General features: G+C 43.5%; 1 long non-coding RNA gene across 1 annotated transcript; it reads left to right on the forward strand.

The window, feature by feature from the left end:
- Positions 1–1,138: 1,138 nt before the first annotated feature.
- On the forward strand, positions 1,139–5,947 carry LOC122647671. The gene is made up of 3 exons (XR_006330949.1): positions 1,139–1,165; positions 3,033–3,035; positions 5,731–5,947. It is a non-coding gene; the product is annotated as an uncharacterized LOC122647671 (long non-coding RNA).
- Positions 5,948–13,501: the final 7,554 nt, after the last annotated feature.

Genomic DNA, 13,501 nt, shown 5'->3' on the forward strand with positions numbered 1-13,501 from the left:
CTTGATTTCTGTCTAGGACTTGATCCCGTGCTCAAGGTCAACAATCAAACAACTGCTAGAACTAAATTTGTGACTGAGTACCTAGAGCCAAGTGCTGGTGAGTGAATAATACTATCGTATGTGCAAATGTAATTATAATCTGATGCCGGCTATTAATAATTGAATCATGAATGCTGTGTTACTTACTTATAATTCAAGTTACTTAAATCACTGCATAACGACTATTGTTGATCAACACTGTGAATTATATGATGATTGTGATTGCTAGAATTAGATGCCGTACTCGGCTTGGAAATGAGGCTTGCGGTAGCCCATAGTATGGATGTGGTTGACACTGCTTGACTCATACTATGCCATATAGATATGGGGCTAGAGTTTCATCACCCATTCTATGAACCCTTGCTAGTAGGGGTTAAGGTGCTGGATGCTTGTGGGGACAATTATCTGGGAGTGAAAAAAAAAATGAAATGAATGAACACCGGAATGGTGCATGAGGGAAGAAACGGTTGTCCCCCTAGATAATCACAGAGGGTTAGTCGGGCTGACCTTGGTGAACGAATGAGGGGGCCGACTAGTCTTCTCCGATAACTCAATGGGTGTATCACGGGAAGGGGTTAGAAGCCCGCACCAGGGATACATGTATTGGGGATTATAGTAGCACAGACCGAACTTAGTTGTATTGCCAGGTGGATAATAATAAAGAATCTGGACTTGCATATCATGTAGATCATGTGAATCTGTGGATTGTGATTGTATATGCATGATGGATGTTATTTGCTCACGAGCTTGGTGGGGCTCACATTGTGTTATATGTTGTTTTGTTCTTAGATGATCATGTAGGTGGATGCCGTTGTGGCATGGAGGGCTATCTCGAGGAGGAGAGTCCTGGTTTGTACGATGATGTTGGTGTAGACCCCGACGGAGGTCATACCGACTCTATGTACTTTCTCGATGGTCGTGGATGAAAACCATTAAGGAATACCTCTGATGTTTTGTGTTGGGAACCCATTTTTGTTTTGACAGGAGGTTTCCCATTTTGACCGTGGATCGGTTTTAGTTGTTGTTTTCTTTTCTTTCTTTCTTTTGGGGTTGGGTGCCCTAACCCTGTACATAATCATGTATGTAGTATTGTACTTATCAGCTTGTGTCTTCCTTTGTTGTGGTTGTGTGTGCTGGGAAATGTAACAAACAAGTTTCTATATGTATATATTAACACCATTTCCTGTATCGCTATGCTTCCATTTATTTTTTTTTAAATTATAGCTGTCCTACATTACTCTGATCTTACTTATGGTTAAGATGTGGATATGGTTCCATGAATGTAAGCACTTCTTCTAGATCCATGGGATTCGGCGGATTGCCGTTATATAGTTCGGGTCACCTACCCAATCCTCCTAGGGGTGGTTTGTATTAGCTCTAGAATTACTACGGTTATCCGAGTAGCAAATACCATCAAACAAACTATAACTGATTTAATGAGCCATTCACAGTTTCACAGTCTGAATTAGTTCATACTTACACATGCATGGCTTAATATTTGAGACAAGCATATGACTACTGGCAGGATCAACCAGGTAGCTTCCTTCTTGATGCCAGTACCGCATGAAGAACATCCCCCAATTGCATTGGAGGATGTCAATCATGACGGACTTGACAGTCTATCTTTTCTTGTGCAACGAGTCGCAACCAAAGGATACAAGAGAACTCACGTCCACTTGGCCATAAAATGTCCCACATCCTAGAGAACACACAATGCACATTCATCATAACCTCGAAAGGCATGGTAGCACATGCATTGCATTCAAAGCCACCTCACACCACCACAAAGGCAGGCAAGAGACAGAATGAGAATCGAGGGGTGATTTCTTTCCAACCGACTAGGTAAGCAACACAGGAACCTTATCATGCTGACCACAGGCACTAACAACCCAAATCACAACCCACAAAGGTATCTATGCCTAGTGGTTCAATAGCAATGCAAAGAGCCCACTATCACAAGAAAACCAAAAGCCACTGACATGCATCACATCCACAATCAAGAAATGACACCACCCAGCCAACCCTTGAAATGAATAAGACCAATGCTTGAAGGCCCCGCTTAGCATGAAAGACTATATTCGATTTCCCACAATGCACAACAATCTAACAAGAGGTAACAAATCGTATGAATGGTATTTTGAAAATTATGCAAATATCGTTTGTGGTGCGATTTGACAAAACCCCATCAAAAGTTGGCCCACTTGAGGCAATGCTTCAAAAACCTTGCGGCACGAGCCAGGGACACAAATAGGTCCAACCCCCACCTAGGCCATTACCTCACCCTGGGCCGACAATCAACCAAGGTAGCGTAAAACCCCACTGAATGGCCACACATCGTTATGCATCATGGTGTTTTGAAAAACATGCAACATCGTCTGTGGTGCGATTTGATGACACCCCATCAAAAGTCGGCCCATGTGAGGCATCGCTTGCTGCACGAGCCAGGGACACAAATAGGTCCAAACCCCCACCTAGGCCATTACCTCACCCTAGGCCGACAGTCAACCAAGGTAGCAACAAATCATCCGGGAGACAAACATTGGGGGAAGAGGGGGGGAAGGGACCACCATATGCTAGTGCACAAGGCTGCCCCTCAAGGATGCCCAACGTGGCTGCACCACAGCGCACAATGATGCTAGGCGTGCCTGCACCACAACACACAACGATACCCGGTGTGGCTGCACCACAGCGCACGTCTGCCCGGCATGGCTACACAACAACGCATAAATTTACCTAACATGGCTACACCACAGTGCACATCACACCCGAATCGCTCCAAAGTAATATGGACTACATTAAATAAATAGAAAGAAATAGAAGAGGAGGAGGATGATAGATAACCAAAAATAATTTGAGAGATAGGGAGACCTTTACCATTGCCAACTTAAAGTTGATCTGGACCGGTGTAGTTGTCAACAAAGGAGAGGGATTGGAGATTTGGAATAACATGATGTGTAGCACCCATATTTTGGTACCAGGTAATGGCAGAGGAGGGGGTAGTGTGGAGTTTGTAAGAGGAGGGGGTTGGCATAGTGATTAGACGATGAGTAAGGGGCAGGTAAGATGGGTAGGGTACGTGTGGGGCTTGATGATGAATGGGTTGGAGGTAATAGTAGGTGGAGGCAGTGTGGTTGGTACAATTAAAGATGGAACATCATAATCGATGACCTTAGTTGAGAAGCGACCTCCATGGCCCTTGCCCATCCAGCTGCCAAGTGGGGAAGACTAGGAGTCATAGGAATTGGAGGTAGAGTCACGGTGGGTAGTATTGGCAGTGGGGAGTACCTACTGGGGTAGGTGTCTCAATTAATATTAGCTGACTGAAGAAGGAAGAGTACAACAACTCGTGACTAAGAAGCAATCCATGAAGTTTAGAATAAGGGATAGCCTTTGGGAAAGTATGGAGAGCAGGCACAATATCCTTGAAATTAGGATGAAGTGCACAAAAGATTGAATATTGAAATCCTAAGGTTACAGTGGTTTCCCAGTGGCTGCCAATTCGTCAGTGATAGATTTGGCATACTGCAAGAACTAGGATACTAGTTCGTCTAGTTTGTGAACCGAATCTTGAAGACCGAGATACAAAGATAAAATTCTAGTAGTAGAGACATAGCCGAATGCTGTTGTAAAGGCATCCCAAATTTTGTGACTGGTACTTTTTTCAATAATAAGAGGAGGAACCTCTTCAGAGAGGAAACAATAAGGAGACTCATGAGAGTTGCATCTTGTCCTTCCAATAGTTAGCTAAAGAGGTTTTAGATGGGTATGGTAGAGATCCATCAATGAAGCCGAAGATTTGTTAGACCATGAGAAAGAGAACAAGTTACGTCATCTAGAAGAAAAATTCTTGGGAGTTAGTTTGAGAGAGAGAAAGTAGCGAGAAGAGTTTAGAGAGGGCAAAAAAGAAGCGACGATGGGGGAGATGCTGGTGGGTGATGATGTAATGGGGGGAATTTTGTAGACTTGGATATGGGGAAGAAGTGAGATTGACATGAGAAAGAGGGGAGAAGATGGCTAACTAGGGTTGAGCAGCTTCAGCCTTTGGTGGGTCTGATACCATGTTAGAGCTGAATATTTTGATCTATATTTTTTTCACTTCACAATAGTTATATATACAAGGAAAGCCCTGGTTGAAATTTGTTAGGAAATAAGGTTTACAAGGTGATTTTGCACAATAATAGTCTCAGATAATATGGTAACCGAATATTGAGTTCCCATGCAAATATGGAAACTCAATATTTGGTAAATACCTTAAAAATGGTTCCCAAAGGGCCAACTTTCGTTTCAAAATCAAAATAAGCCCTAATGCTTCTTAAAATTCCCTTAATTTGATCTTTGATTATTAAACTATGAGCTAGAGAAATTGGATATGAGACAAAAGGATCATTTAATGGAATTATTTATTTTGATTGTTGAGTACAAACTACTTTAGGAAGACAAAGATAATTCATTCTGCAGCTCCTTGGCTTTAAGATGAAGAGGCATTCAGCGTACTCCCAATCCCAACCACAAAAATCTTATACAGGGGACCCACAATTCTGAGGAGCAAAGCGAAGCGCACCAATTTCTCCTCGTGTTCTATCTCCCAACTCAAAATCATAGGAAAACTTGAATTTTGTTTGCTGATAAACTCCAATCATTGTAATGGGGCCTGATTGAAGTGCAACACAAACATAATTACTCCCTGCCAAAAATATACCTGTGGGTTGCACAACAAGGTCAGCTCCTCTGAAATGGAATGTCATTGTTGGAAACCTATTAAAATCGTGCGACATAGGGAAACAGAGATCTAACATTGACACTTCTCTTGGTTTACTTCCACTATCGAATGGTTGAATATGAAACTGTGCAAAGTATTGAACAAAGGCAATTCTCACACGAGCATAAACATTAGAAACAAGTATAGTCATCGGACATCCTGTATCTATGGCAGAACCTTCAGAGAAGGATCCCTGTAGTCTAAGGCGGACATTTTGGATACTAATATCCTGTAAGTCCAAATAGTATAGTGCATCGTTTGATCCTCTCAGCAATGGTGTTGATAGCACTTGTGGTCCTACCATCTTTGCACCTTCTCCAAAATTTAACTGAGAATTGGAGTGTTCAGAGAAAGATAGGCAATAAGAGAAGCGTTTTTTGCCTACTTGGTTCAAGAAAGGAAGCTTTAAATTGCCTGCAAACCCTAAGCCCAAAATCCCACCAATTTTCTTTTCTGGAAAGACATAGTTGTAGTTCTTCAAGCCACAACCCAAGAATAAATTGCTGTAAGATTCTGTACCTCTAAAATCAGAAAGGAAAGTTAAGTTCTCTCGTACAATGGCTCCCACTGTTAAGGGTGCAGGGTTCCCCCCATAACCTACTCTAAATCCACAAAATGATTCAAAGCAAGACTGTTGTGGAGTTGGACAGGTTGGGTCACCACAAGGAATAGGCTTGTAACTGCTAGATCTTTTATATGGGAAATCGGGTTGTTTTAGGGGAATGCACGGATCGCAACCTTCACATTGAACCCATGTTAATTGACTTCCAGTATCAATCATCAAGAAATAAGGATATGCCTTTCGGACAGTAGAAGTTGGAAATGAACCTATACCCACCTGGGCTACATAGAAAAAATTACTATGTTGCACTGGTGCCACTATGTCATCAACCTCACTACTACCATTCCAGTTTCGTTCTCTCATCATTGAGAATAGATGATGCATACGAGCTTGTGTGCCCTGAATAAGTAGATCAATCTTCTCCATATCTGTTATGTTTCCTGGATAGAAAGGTGAGTGGGGGGAGAATGGGTGAATGAGACTTAAAGTGATGGTCTTGGGACCTTCAACAGTGGCATGTAGTAGCAAAGCACTTGAGAGTAGAGAAATTAGAGATAACAATGTCTCCATGAAAGCCATTGAAGCAATTCGGCGACAAGGAATAGAATGCCACCACAATGGCCAAGGATCTGAGATTTATACTTAAGAATTACTACCAAAGCTAAGGTTAAACAGGCGCCTACATATCCTAAATTAAATGGGAAACTGAAAAAGTAAATGTATTCTTACCAAAAAAAAAAAAAAAAAGGGGAAAGTAAATGTATAACTGAAGAATGTGATAAGAAACGTCTAACATTGACGCAAAAAAATGGAAAGTTTTTAATGTGAGTAATAAACCTAGTCAGTCCAAGGAAAGTAAATGTGACAATAAACATCTTACATTGATGCAAAAAAATGGAAAGTTTTTAATGTGAGCAATAAACACGATCAATCCAAGGAATATTTTTATAATGTAGAGGCAACTGCTTGAATGTGTATCAAAGAAAAAGTGAGAAAACTTATTATGTTCAAAAGTCTCTGTAGAGGAGTGTACCGCCTATGCCCAAACACAAAGGGGATGAAATGACCGCCCCACCCCCATAAAATGTGAAAATCCCACCCCTATGATGCTAACATGCACTCATTGGCTCACGCTCGCATTAGGGCCACGTTTCCCCATAGAGAACACTAACCCATTTATTATAAATTAGTAGAACTGAATCGACTCTAATTACGTTATGTGCCCAATGGGGCTCGATCTAGTGTATGGGTGATAGATTGGCGAGCCTAATAAGGGATAGGTTAAAGGGTTCAATTTAACGTGTTCCATCAGCTCTGGAGCTTTTGGCATTGTCAAACCCTGCTCCTGACTGGCTGGAATTTTTGTTCAAGGATAGGAACCCCTGATCAGGCAACCAGGATCACTGTGGAGCATCACTCCAGTGACATGGATCAATGAAGAGACTCTGTGCATGTCCTCTTTTATACCTGTGAGAAGATGGACAGTGGACCCCTACACTTGCACAGCTCACAGCCTGATGTATGATTTGAACCCCAAGTAATCTCTCTCCTCCCTATAATGGTGGGACCCACCCCTAAAAAATTATGTAAAAGTCCCTAGGTGACAAGTGGGGACCATACCCTGACCAAGGGTCAAACCCCTGTGTAAGCCCCATTGAATTCAGCTTGCTGGAATTCTCTGGGTGATGGCACTGGGCGATACAGCAAGGCCTAGTGACATCACCCAGTGACTGATTTTGAATAATTTAATGGATTTTATTTATGGGGACCACCCAATATGAACATGGGTACCCTCCACTGATAGAGGAAAGTCTGAGGGACCACCTCATGCCCCTAGTTCACTGTGAACCCCACCAGTGTGCCCAGAATCAGTCTAAATCAGTTCAAAAATTGATTTTTAAAAGAGGACTTAGTAGCCAAATAGGCCTTAGTTGGGGCTGGGACTATAACTAGGCAAGTCTTAGGCTCATTTAGAGCCCTTGGCAGATCTGAAATCCATAGGAGAGAAAGGAGAGAAAGAAGAAAGAAAGAAGAGGATGGAGAAGAAGAAAGAAGGAGGAAGAAGGAGGGAGCTACTGCCACCCTTGCTTAGCTACAACCGAGCTCTCCCTCAGCCATTTTAGGTATAAAAATACCTATTCACACCTGCTATCCCCATCCCCTCTTTGTGTTTCATGTGTTTCTGCTCCTTGGGCAGCCCAGAACAGCTAGGGTTTGCCCAGAGCACCTCCAGATCTGCCATGCAGACCTTGTGCATGGAAGTTCTGGGCTTTAAATGCATTTTAAAAATTCTGTTTTGCTGTTCTTTAGAGCCAAAGCTGGCAGTGCACAGCTGCACTGCCAGTTGGCCCTGTTGCTCTATGGATTGGAACCTTGGATGTAATCCAAGGCTGTAGAGACCAAAACCTAGGTGGTTGCAGCCTTGAGCCCCTATTTTTCAAGCATTTCCAGCCCTACATGTGGCTGAAACCAGACTCCCAAGATTAAGAAAACCCTATGATACTATTCACTGGGTTGTCTGGGCAGCCATTGGCAGCCTGATAGTGGGCCCAGTGGAGGTACCTTAGCGTCTAAGTGTTTCGATTGACTAGGAGCGATGTCTCTAGGCCTTGCTGCATCGCTCAGTCCATCGCCCAGTGGCTGTAGAATCGATGCAGGCTGAGTTTCTAAGGTGGGGCCCACAAGGCTGAGATCAGACCTGATCCTCTGCTTGTCAGGGGATCAGGTAGCCCCTGTGATGGTCTACACCATGGTCCAGATGGATCTTCCATCAAGTCCACCATCAGGCTGTCAATAGCTGCCTAGACAATCCTAATGAATAGTATCTTAGGGTTTTACCAACCTTGGGAGTCTAGTTTCAACCACAAGCAGGGCTGGAAATGCTTCAAAAATAGGGGCACAAGGCTACAACCACCTAGGGTTTGGTCTCTGTAGCCTTGGCTCATGTCTAGGGTTCCAATCCATACAGCAACAGGGCCAACTGGCAGTGCAGCTGTGCACAGCGAGTTTCGGCTCCAAAGAATAGCAAAATAGAATTTTTTAAATATATAAAGAGCCCAGATCTTCCATGCACAAGGTCTGCATGGCAGATCTGGAGGTGTTCTGGGCAAACCCTAGCTGTTCTGGGCTGCCCAGGGAGCAAAAACATAGGAAACATGTAGAGGGAATGGGGACAGCAACCATAGGGGTTGCTTTATACCTGAAATGGCCTGAGAGAGGGCACGGACCAGGCTGGGATGGGTGGTAGTAGCTTCCCCTCCTTCCTCCTTCTCCTTCCTTCTTCTTTCTTCTTCCCCTTCCTCTTATTTCTCTCTTCTTTCTCTCCTTTCTCTCCTACGGATTCCCAATAGAGCAAGAGCTCTAAATGAACTCAGACTTGCCTATTTATAGGCCCAGCCCCAACTAGGACCTATTTGGCCACTAAGTCCTCTTTTAAAAATCAGTTTTTGAATTGATTATGACTGATTTTGGGCACACTAGTGGGGTCCAAAGTGAACTGGGGGCATGAGGTGGTCCCTCAGACTTCCCTTTATCAGTGGAGGGTACCCATATTCATATTGGGTGGTCCCCATAAATAAAATCCAATAAAATAATCAAAATCAATCACTGAGTGATGTCACTGGGCCTTGCTGCATCGCCTAGAGAATTCCAGCAAGCTGAAATTCAAAGGGCCCTGCACAGGGGTTTGACCCTTGGTCAGGGTGTGGTCCCACTTGCCACCTAGGGACTTTTACATAATTTTTCAGAGGTGGGTCCCACCATTATAGTGAGGAGAGAGATTACTTGGGGTTCAAATCATACATCATCTGTGCAAGTGTAGGGGTCCACTGTCCATCTTCTCACAGGTATAAAAGAGGACATGCATAGGGTCTCTTCATTGATCCATGTCACTGGAGTGATGTTCCACAGTGATCCTGGTTGCCTGATCAGGGGTTCCTGTCCTTGAACCAAAATCCCAGCAAGTTAGGAGCAGGGTTTGACATTTCTCCCCACCTAATAAAAATTTTGTCCTCGAAATTTGCTTACCTTGCAATTCGAAGAGTTGAGGATACTTCTCCATTTCTTCCTCACGTTCCCATGAAGCTTCTTCTACTGGATTGTTTCCCCATCGAACCTTCACATAGTCAATCGTGCGGTTACGAAGGTTATGCTCTTTTCTGTCTAATATCTCCGCAGGTCATTCTTCATAGGTCATATCCACATCCAACTGTTCAGGTTCAGTTGATAATACATGTGTCGGATTGTTTATGTACTTCCACAGCATTGACACATGGAAAACATCGTAGATGTCAGACAAGGATGGTGGTAGTGCCAGTCTGTATGCTACGGGTCCCACTTTGTTAAGAATTTCGTAGAGAACGATGAATCTTGGGCTCAACTTGCCCTTCTTATTGAAACGTAGCAATCCCTTAGTTGGAGACACTCGAAGGAATACTTTCTCTCCGATCTCAAATTCAATGTCCTTCCTTCGATTATCCGCATAACTCTTCTGTCTTGACTAGGCCACCTTGATCTTCTCTCTTATGTCATCCACCTTGTCACAGGTCGCTTGTATCATCTCAGGTCTGAGATATCGTCATTTGCCAACTTCATCCCAATATAGCAGGGTTCGGCACTTTTGACCATAGAGTGCTTCAAAGGGTGCCATGCCAATGGTGGAGCGATGGCTATTATTGTACATGAATTCCACCAGAGGTATGTGGGCATCCCAACTGTCACTCATTTCTAGGACACAGGCTTTGAGCATGTCTTTTAGTGTGTGGATAGTCCTTTTTGATTGTCCGTCCATCTGCAGATGGAAAGCTGTACTAAGATTCAGCTGAGTACCCAGTGCCTTTTGTAAACTTCTCCAAAATCTTGAAGTAAATCAAGGATTTCTATCAGATACTATACTGACAGGCACGCCGTGTAAGCGGACTATATTCTCAATGTACACCTGGGCAAGCTTCTCCATAGAATAACTGATCTTGATTGGTATGAAGTGAGCTACCTTTGTCAGTCCATCCACAATTACCCATATGGAATTCATCCCTTTCCTAGTGTTGGGTAGATTTATCACGATATCCATAGTTATTCTTTCCCACTTCCACTCGGGTATAGGGAGTGGTTGTAAAAGTCCATATGGTTGGTGTCTCTCCGCCTTTATTTGTTGACATGTGAGGCACATGGACACGTATATTGCTATGGTCTTCTTCATTCCTATCCACTAGTAATACTTCTTCAAATCCTTGTACATCTTCGTACTCCCGGGATGAATTGAATAGGGTGAGTTGTGCGCCTTTTTAAGGATTCGGTCTTGAACATCAAAATCGTCAGGCACACACAATCTATCACAAAACTTCAATGCACCATCTTAGGCCAATGAAAAATTTGGGTCCTTATGGACTCCTTGTTGTACTTCCCAAATAATTTTGGCCAGCTCAGGGTCTAATGGCTGCTTTGCAATTACCTCTTCTCGTATCAACGGCTGTAGATCCATAGCTGCTAGTTGCATAGCGTTCCTTCGATCACGAGTTCCAGATCAATCTTCTGAGCTTCTTCATATAATTGTTCGCTTACTACTAAGGAAGCAAGGGATGCAGTTTGAGACTTTCTACTTAATGCATCCGCAACAATGTTGGCCTTACCGGGATGGTATTGGATTTCACAGTCGTAATCCTTCACTAATTCCAACCACCGTCTCTGTCTCATGTTTAGCTCCTTTTGGGTGAAGAAATACTTCAGACTTTTGTGATCGCTGAAGATCTCGCTCTTTATATCGTATAAGTAATGTCGCCAAATTTTCAACGCGAAGACTACCACTGCCAACTGTAAATCATGAGTGGGGTAATTCTTCTCGTGTTCCTTTAACAGCCTGGAGGCGTAGGCGACCACCTTTCCTTTCTGCATCAAGACGCCACCCAAACCTGTCCTGGATGCGTCGGTATACACTACCATTCCTCCATCTGGAATGTTAAGAACTAGAGCTGTTTCCAATCAGTTCCTTAATTCTTGGAAGCTTTTCTCGCATGCTTCATTCCACTCAAACTTGGCACCCTTCTTCGTAAGCTTTGTCATAGGTGCCAAAATGCCCGAGAAATTTTTGATAAACCATCGGTAATATCCGACCAATCTCAAGAAACTTCAGATCTCAGTGGCACTCTTCGAAGTCTCCCACTCGAGAATCGCTTTCACCTTGCCTGGGTCTACTTTGATGCTGTCTTTGGGGACGATGTGCCCCAGGAATCCAATTTGGTGAAGCCAGAATTCACATTTGCTAAATTTGGCATAGAGTTGGTGTTCCGCAATCGCTGCAACATGAAGGTTAGGTGTTGAGTGTGCTCTTCCTCACTTTTGGAGTACACCAAAATGTCATCAATGAACACGATGACGAACTTATCCAATATGTCATGGAACACTCTATTCATCATATCCATGAATGTTGCTGGGGCATTGGTTAGCCCGAATGATAGAACTAAGACTTCATAGTGTCTGTATCGTGTTCGGAATGCCATTTTATGAATGTCACCGCTTTTGATTTTTAGTTGATGGTATCCCGACCTAAGATCAATCTTGGAGAAAACTCTCGCCCCTTGTAGTTGATCGAAGAGGTCATCGATGTGCGGCAACGAGTATCGATTCTTAATGGTCAGCTTGTTTAGCTTGCGATAGTCGATACACAACCGCATGCTACCATCCTTCTTCTTTATGAACAACACAGGTGCTCCCCCGGGTGATATGTTGGGTCATATGAATCCCTTCTTCAGTAGGTCTTGAAGTTAAACCTACAATTATTTCAATTCGATAGGTGCTATTCGATATGGTACCTTGGATACCGATGCTGCACTAGGGATCGGATCGATCGCGAACTCTGTTTCACGGTCCGGCGGCAGCTAAGTCAGATCTTTTGGAAATACATCAGGAAATTCTCTGACGACACGGAGCTCCTCTAAGGGTTTTATCTTCGCCTCCATGTCTATCACAGTGGCCAAAAAGCCTTGGCATCCTTCTTCTAGTAACTTCCGCGCCTGGAGTGCGGATAATGTTATCCTTCTGGATTTCCTCCTTGATTCACTTTGATAGGTGAAATCTGACCCATCTTCTAACTTAAACTTTATCTTCTTCTTCGCACACATGACGTTTACACCATAGGCGGATAACCAATCCATGCCTAATATTACCTCAAAATCTTTCATGTCGATCTTTATTAATCGTGTGGCTAGAATTTTCCCACAAATCTCTATTCGATAGGGGTCGTATACTTCTTTCAAACTCACGTCGCTACTTGTCGACGTGCTGACTACTAACTCATGCCCGATGTCTCTCGGTTGGTCTTTCATCCTACTCGTAAAAATAGTGGAAACGAAGGAGTGGGATGCACCCGAGTCGAATAATACTCGTGCAGGTATGGTTGAGACAGTCAGGGTACCTAGGGTTTGCATGTAATTTTGGTTACTCGAAGTAGTGTTTAGTAAACTTACCTGTCAATACATCGGGGTTCACCTCAACTTCTTTGTTCGTCATTACGAACACCTTTCCTCGTGTCCGATTGTCATGTGGCTGGAATGGCCTAGCGTAGGGCTGGTTGGGCAAATTGTTGTTGTACCTGTACGAGTTGCATTCTCTGGCCATATGCCCTTCCTTATTGCACAAGTAACACTTAAAGGGTGGAGCGGCAGGTACGGAGGCTTGGCTCATTGTACTCGTAGCTGGTCGGGCTGTTGGGGCTACTGTTTTTGTCTGACTCGTAGTAGGTTGAGTAGGTCGATCGAAAGTGGGGCGAAAAGGGTTCTGACCCACATTCGGCCTATGATACTGAGTCGTGTTGGAGTATGAATTGTCTCCACGGTAAGCTTTATTTAGCCAACTATAGGTTTGAAAATTATTTGGCCGCTTGCTTACTGATGATGTCGCAGCTTTCTCTTTCTCCTTTTCCTTAAATCTGTCTTCCATTATTTTAGCCTTATCGACCTTTTCAGCATAATCCCGAATGTCCATGATTGACAGTACCAATCTAATCTCGGTCTTCAATCCTTTCTCAAACTTCTTCGCTTTACAAACTTCCCCTCTTAGGTGCTCTGGAGCAAAATGGAATAGGTCTTCGAATTGCTGTTGGTAATCCAATACCAACTTGGTCCCTTGCACTAAGGCGTTGAACTCTG

The sequence above is a fragment of the Telopea speciosissima genome, unplaced genomic scaffold, assembly GCF_018873765.1.
Source record: "Telopea speciosissima isolate NSW1024214 ecotype Mountain lineage unplaced genomic scaffold, Tspe_v1 Tspe_v1.0112, whole genome shotgun sequence".
NCBI lineage: Eukaryota > Viridiplantae > Streptophyta > Magnoliopsida > Proteales > Proteaceae > Telopea > Telopea speciosissima.